The sequence below is a fragment of the Zalophus californianus genome, chromosome 13 (assembly GCF_009762305.2).
Source record: "Zalophus californianus isolate mZalCal1 chromosome 13, mZalCal1.pri.v2, whole genome shotgun sequence".
Classification (NCBI taxonomy): domain Eukaryota; kingdom Metazoa; phylum Chordata; class Mammalia; order Carnivora; family Otariidae; genus Zalophus; species Zalophus californianus.
The window spans coordinates 35999808-36006467 of record NC_045607.1 but is presented as its reverse complement, the minus strand read 5'-3'; the positions used below and the strand labels follow the sequence as shown (position 1 = coordinate 36006467).

The window sequence follows — 6660 nt, the reverse complement described above, 5'->3', positions numbered from 1 at the left end:
AGGCACAAGTCCTGACTCTCCTCTAGACCCTCTCTGATACCACCCAAGTGGGAAGGAGAAGGGGCACCCCGTTACACAAGGTAGGGGGTGAAAGTGCAGGCTTCCCACATGGTCTCCACCGACACCTGGAGTGGGGATTTGTTACTGTCTGGTGGAGATAAAAGTTCCACCTCTCTGTTCAGCCTCCTCTGATGCCACATTAGGTTTAGGATTTTTGCATCAGTGTTCATGGACAGTGTAGGCCTGAGAAGAGTTTCTTGGTTTTCTTTTATTTGAAAAAGAGCCTGGCATTTGAGCAAGACTGGTTTGCAGTTTCTTGTATCTCAACTGAGTATGATCTACCATGTAAGATAAATGTAGAATTGCAGGTGGAGAATGCAGTGGTCAGCAAGAGAGGGAGACCAGATAAAGATGCTTTTACTTTGGCTTTGTCATTGTCAGGATTCCCTAGGCTGCTAGATAGAGAACTTACTCCAACCAGCTTAATCCCACAATGAACTGTAATGTTCATGCAGCTGAGAAGTTCAAGGGTGGATTCAGTCCCAGGCCCAGCTGGATTTAGGGACTCAACATGTCATTAGGACCTTGGGTCCCTTCATCTGTTCTTTATCTCTATTTGTCTTTTCCTGGCTTCATTTTACACTCTGGTGCACAGACTTCCTCACATGGGAGGGAAGAGAGTTGTCAGCAGCCTGATTCAGGTTCTTCTATTGGAGTCTCCAGATGAGAATGAGCCCTGGCCAACACCTAGCCTGCAGCCTTGTGGAGGACTTGGTAGAACTCCTGACTTAGAGAAACTGCAAGATTATAAGTGTGTGCTGTCTGAAGCTAATAAGTTGGTAGGGATCTGGGACCTTTTCTCTGCTTGCTCCAATTACAAGTATCCTAGTTAGTTTGACTTAGATTATATGCCTTCCATTAGGCTGATTGCTGTGCCAAGAGTTGGTGTACTATGATTGGTAGCTACATTCAATGACATAAGAGTGAGAGGGAGCAGTTCCCCTCCCCAACCCCAAAACAGTAGGTGTACTGTGCAGGATATAGCTGACTTCTGTGATGGCATTCTTAGGGAGTCCAGCTGTGACTTTTGAGTGCTAATAGCAGACGTTGCAAATTGGCAACCTCTAGCCAAATCTGGCTATGGAACAAATTTTGTTTGGCCCTCATAATACTTATCTTGATATCATGAAAGAATCTACAGAGAACAGTCAGCTCAGCTCTGCAAGCACCAGAGGTAAACATGGAACCTGCAGCTGGGACAGTGCTCTGCATCCCCTCCCCCATTCCTACATCCCTTCCTTGTAGCAGCTGACTGGGGTCCAGGAAGGTTATCTGCTGGAAGAGGCAGCCAGCTCCTGCTTCACACCTGGTTCTTTCCCACAGTCCAGCATTTGAAATACTCTGACTTAACCTATTTGGGTGATTACATTCTTGACCTGTTGTCTGTGACCATCTGGGATGTTTGATTTGGTCATGTTAGTAAAAACTTTCATTGGAAACTGTAATCTCTGGAAGATGTTAGGGATCATCCTAACCTGAGATAAATGGTCACTAGTTGTAATGAGGTGGAAAGTAATCAGCACATAAGAAGAGCTCTGAAAGTCCCCATTTGTCAGTGGTCTGTTCTAGACCCTTGGTTACCACCGTAGCGTGGACTGAGTTGAAGGCTGGTTTTCTTTGCTTCTGAGACCTTTAGGTCAGGGAGCCTTCATGTTTGCCTCCAAACCCTTGGACCTTCCTTCCCAACTAATAGATGGGCCTGCTCTAAGGATGGGAAAGTGGGTGGAGCATGGCTCATCCCCAACCTGTTGGCAAGAGGGAGAAAGGCTTTGAATGAGGGCACCTGGATAGTTAAATGTCCCAAGGCTTACATTCAGGGCTTCTCCTTCTTCAAAAGGAAAATATCTTATTATTTTTCCTGTTACTATATGATCATTGTAAATATATGATATTCATATAGGCCTCTCATGCTTCTTAAATACTTTCCATAGGTATTGTAAAGTTTTTGTGACTGATGTGAATTATATACAACTACTCTACTGTAGTTTCTTACTACTTCTTGTAGTTTTGGCATTTGAGTAAAATTTTTTCTAGTTAAATGACATTTGTGAATAGTTTTCTTTTTTCCCCTTCTTTTCAGTATTTATGTTCTTTATTTTCTTCATCTCATCTACTTAGCTAGACTGCAAAATGATATAGACATTGAAAGCTGGTGACCTAATCCAAGTTGTAGGCATGCTGCTTGCTGGTGTTCTGATACTTTCTTTCATGTCAAGGGTAGTTTCCTCTATTGAAGTGTGCTACTTTTAAAAAAGGCAGAAACTACTCAGCCATCAGAAAGTATGAATACCCAGCTTTTACATCAACATGGATGGGATTGGAGGAGATGATGCTAAGTGAAATAAGTCAAGCAGAGAAAGTCAATTATCATATGATTTCACTTATTTGTGGAACATAAGGAATGGCATGGAGGACATTAGGAGAAGGAAGGGAAAAATGGAGGGGGGGAGTCGGAGGGAGAGATGAACCATGAGAGACTATGGACTCTGAGAAACAAACTGAGGGTTCTAGAGGGGAGGGGGTGGGGGGATGGGTTAGCCTGGTGATGGGTATTAAGGAGGGCACGTACTGCATGGAGCACTGGGTGTTATACGAAAACAATGAATCATGGATCACCACATCAAAAATTAATGATGTATTGTATGGTGACTAACATAATGTAATCAAATAAAATTTAAAAAAGAAATGAAAATATAAAATATAAAAAATAAATAAAAAGGCAGAAATCAATGTGAAATTTTATCAAGTGACTTGTCACCATCTGTTGATGAGACTACATTTTCTTCTTGAATCTATTAGTAATATGGTTTCAATAGATCTCCTAATCTTTCCTAATGTTAGAAACCGTGAAGCCCCTTAAAAAACTAGGTACTATGTATCATGTATTTAATATACAATGATTTAAATCTACTCAGGTTCAGTAAATGACTTTTTTCATTTGACCAACTTTCTTTGCTCATTCGTCATCCTCTTATTCTTTCAAAAGTCTTCATCCTAATACTTGTCTACTGGCATTTTGTCTTAAAATATCTACAAGCCTATATATATATTTTTTTATTATGTTATGTTAATCACCATACATTACATCATTAGTTTTTGATGTAGTGTTCCATGATTCACCGCCCGCGTATAACACTCAGTGCTCCATGAAGAATGTGCCCTCTTTAATACCCATCACCAGGCTAACCCATCCACTCACCCCCCCGCCTCCAGAACCCTCAGTTTGCTTTTCAGAGTCCACTGTCTGTCATGGTTCATCTCCCCCTCCGATTTCCCCCCCTTCCTTCTTCCCCTCCTGCTATCTTCTTCTTCTTCTTCTTCTTCTTCTTCTTCTTCTTCTTCTTCTTCTTCTTCTTCTTCTTCTTCTTCTTTCTTCTTTCTTCTTTCTTCTTTCTTCTTTCTTCTTTCTTCTTTCTTCTTTCTTCTTTCTTCTTCTTCTTCTTTCTTCTTTCTTCTTTCTTCTTTCTTCTTTCTTCTTCTTCTTCTTCTTCTTCTTCTTCTTCTTCTTCTTCTTCTTCTTCTTCTTCTTCTTCTTCTCCTTCTTCTTCTTCTTCTTCTTCTTCTTCTTCAACATATAATGTATTATTTGTTTCAGAGGTACAGGTCTGTGATTCATCAGTCTTGCACAATCCACAGCACTCACCATAGCACATACCCTCCCCAATGTCTATCACCCAGCCACTCCATCCTTCCCACACCCCACCACTCCAGCAACCCTCAGTTTGTTTCCTGAGATTAAGAATTCCTCATATCAGTAAGGTCATATGATACATGTCTTTCTCTGTTTGACTTATTTCGCTCAGCATAACACCCTCCAGTTCCATCCACGTCGTTGCAAATGGCAAGATTTCATTCCTTTTGATGGCTGCATAATATTCCATTGTATATATATATCACCCCTTCTTTATTCATTCATCTGTCGATGGACATCTTGGCTCTTTCCATAGTTTGGCTATTGTGGACATTGCTGCTATAAACATTGGGGTGCATGTACCCCTTCGGATCACTACATTTGTATCTTTGGGGTAAATACCCAGTAGTGCAATTCCTGGGTCGTAGGGTAGCTCTCCTTTCAACTTTTTGAGGAACCTCCATACTGTTTTCCAGAGTGGCTGCACCAGCTTGCATTCCCACCAACAGTGTAGGAGGGTTCCCCTTTCTCCGCATCCCCGCCAACATCTGTCGTTTCCTGACTTAATTTTAGCCATTCTGACTGGTGTGAGGTGATATCTCATTGAGGTTTTGATTTGGATTACCCTGATGCTGAGTGATGTTGAGCACTTTTTCATGTGTCTGTTTACAAGCCTATATATTTTTAAAGATTTTATTTAGAGAGAGAGAGAGAGAGAAAGGGAGGGAGAGAGAACAAGTGGTGCAGGGCTGAGGGAGAGGGAGAAGACTCCACATTGAGCAGTTGAGCTGGGAGCCTGATGCTTGGCACCTTCCCAGGACCATGGGATCATGACCTGAGCCTAAGGCAGCTGCTAACTGACTGAGCCACCCAGGTGCCCCTCAACAAACATATGAATACTTTTGTTATTTCAGTATCAGTGCAATGAATTATAAGATTCCCCTTCCAGCCACATCCTTCAAAGATGAGACCTTTAGTGTGTTGTAGCTATACTTCTTTTTCTAAATTTCTCAGCTTAATGAAGTCATCTAGAATTGTAACTGAAGTTACACCATTGCTTTGTTGTCACTGTTTGCCTTGATACATTTCCTAATAATTCCTTCATATATTTGTCTTTGCACATTTGGTATCAAGTGATCATTAGACTTTACTGGTCTTGAGCATTTGACCATTCTCCACTGTGTCTTACATACGATATCTGTCCCAGTCCTTCCATTGTTTATTTTTAACTATTTGTTGGGAGAACTTTATAAATAAAATTTCTTTTTGAGAAAGGGATTATAGGGGTATGTGCTGTCTGTGTTTGCACATGCCAACAATGTCTTTTCAACTCTCATATTTGTGCAATGGTCAGGGTAGTAAAATTCAGGACTCGCAGCCCCTATGGACTAGAGCTCTTTGTAGGTTAAAAATAAAACTTGAAGAGTTATTTTTCCTGGACACCAGTTAGTTCAGTAGGCATTCCAAGGATGGGCAACTATAAGGCTTGACCAATGGTATACATTTTTGTAGAAGTGCTTATAGAATGGGGCAGAAACATCCCATTAAATGCTTCCTGCTCACTTAAAGCCTTCTGTGTAATCAGATTTGCCTATACACCTTTGAGGAAATTGGCCCCTTATCTTATCCTCCCCAGGTGAGAGAAACTAGGGAATAGAGATCTGTCAGGACCCCTCCACCATCACTGGACGAGGTGTTTGGGAAGTACCAGTTTCCTCACAGCAGCCTTCATGGCCTTGTTCCTCAGGCTGTAGATGATGGGGTTGAGCACGGGGGTCACCACCCCATAGAAGAGGGAGGTGAGCTTGTCTGAAACATCCTGCTTGTCTGCCCCCAGGGGGTCCTTGGATTTCAGCTTCCCATACATGAGGATTGTTCCATAGAAGAAGACCATGACTGTGAATTGGGCAGAGCAGGCAGAGAAGGCCTTTTCCTCCCCTCAGCTGAGGGGATCTTCAGGATGGTAGCAATGATGAACACATAGGAGACAAAAATGTAGTCACCTGGAATGCCCAGGAAGATGACATTGGCCACTGCCATACTGATCACATTGATGAAGATGTCAGGGCAACTTCAGGACAGCCAGGATCTCACAGGTAAAGTGGCTGCTGACATTGTCCTCACAGGAGGGTAATCATGTCACTAAGATGTTGCACCATGGCAGTCATGCTTCCAGTTGCCCAGGAGCTGACAGCCATGGGCACATAGGCAGCCTTGCTCATGACCACAGGGTATCTAAAGGGGTTACAGATGGCCACATAGCGATCAAATGCCGACATGCCCAGAAGTACACACTCCGTGGCTCCCATGGAAAGGAGAGAAGCATCTGCTCGGCACAGGCTGAGAAGGGTATGGTTTTCTTGGGGCTTAGGAAGATGTCAAGAATCTGGGGGACTGAGCAGGTTGTTTAGCAGATGTCCAGGATTGAGGGGTTCCCCAGGAAAAAGTACATGGGCATGTGCCGGTAGACATAGTCACCAGGATGAGAACACCAGTGCCCAGCAGGAACACTACCTACATCGAGAGAATGAGCACAAAGAACATTTGGCATAGGAGGAAGTACTGGGTCTGCTGGCCGGAGGGGACTCAGTGACCAGAAGAACTCTCTTCATATAGCAGAAAGAAGGGATTGGGTGCATCTTCTGCTGAATTTGGCACTAAGCAGAATTTGGAGTGAAGGTAGATACTGGAAGGTAAAGTTAAGCATAATGCAGGGAAGAATTTGCTAGGGCTGAGTGAGAAATCTAGAATCTGAAGGATTGAATTCTTTGTCACTGAAGGTGTTCAAGGAAATGCACGTTGACTGGGGTGAGGGGCATTGGAGAGGAACTGCATGCATCCTGTACATAGGGTTGCACAAGAAAACCCCCTGAAACCTCTTCTAAGGATGGTATTGCATGGCTCCACTAAGTATCTGATGTTTGCTTAAATGGCCACTAGATGTCATTTGTGCATTTCAGTAGCAAGAT

General features: G+C 42.9%; 1 pseudogene; it reads right to left on the bottom strand.

The window, feature by feature from the left end:
• Positions 1–5372: 5372 nt before the first annotated feature.
• Positions 5373–6235, bottom strand: LOC118356175 (annotated as a pseudogene).
• Between the last annotated feature and the right edge of the window lie 425 nt (positions 6236–6660).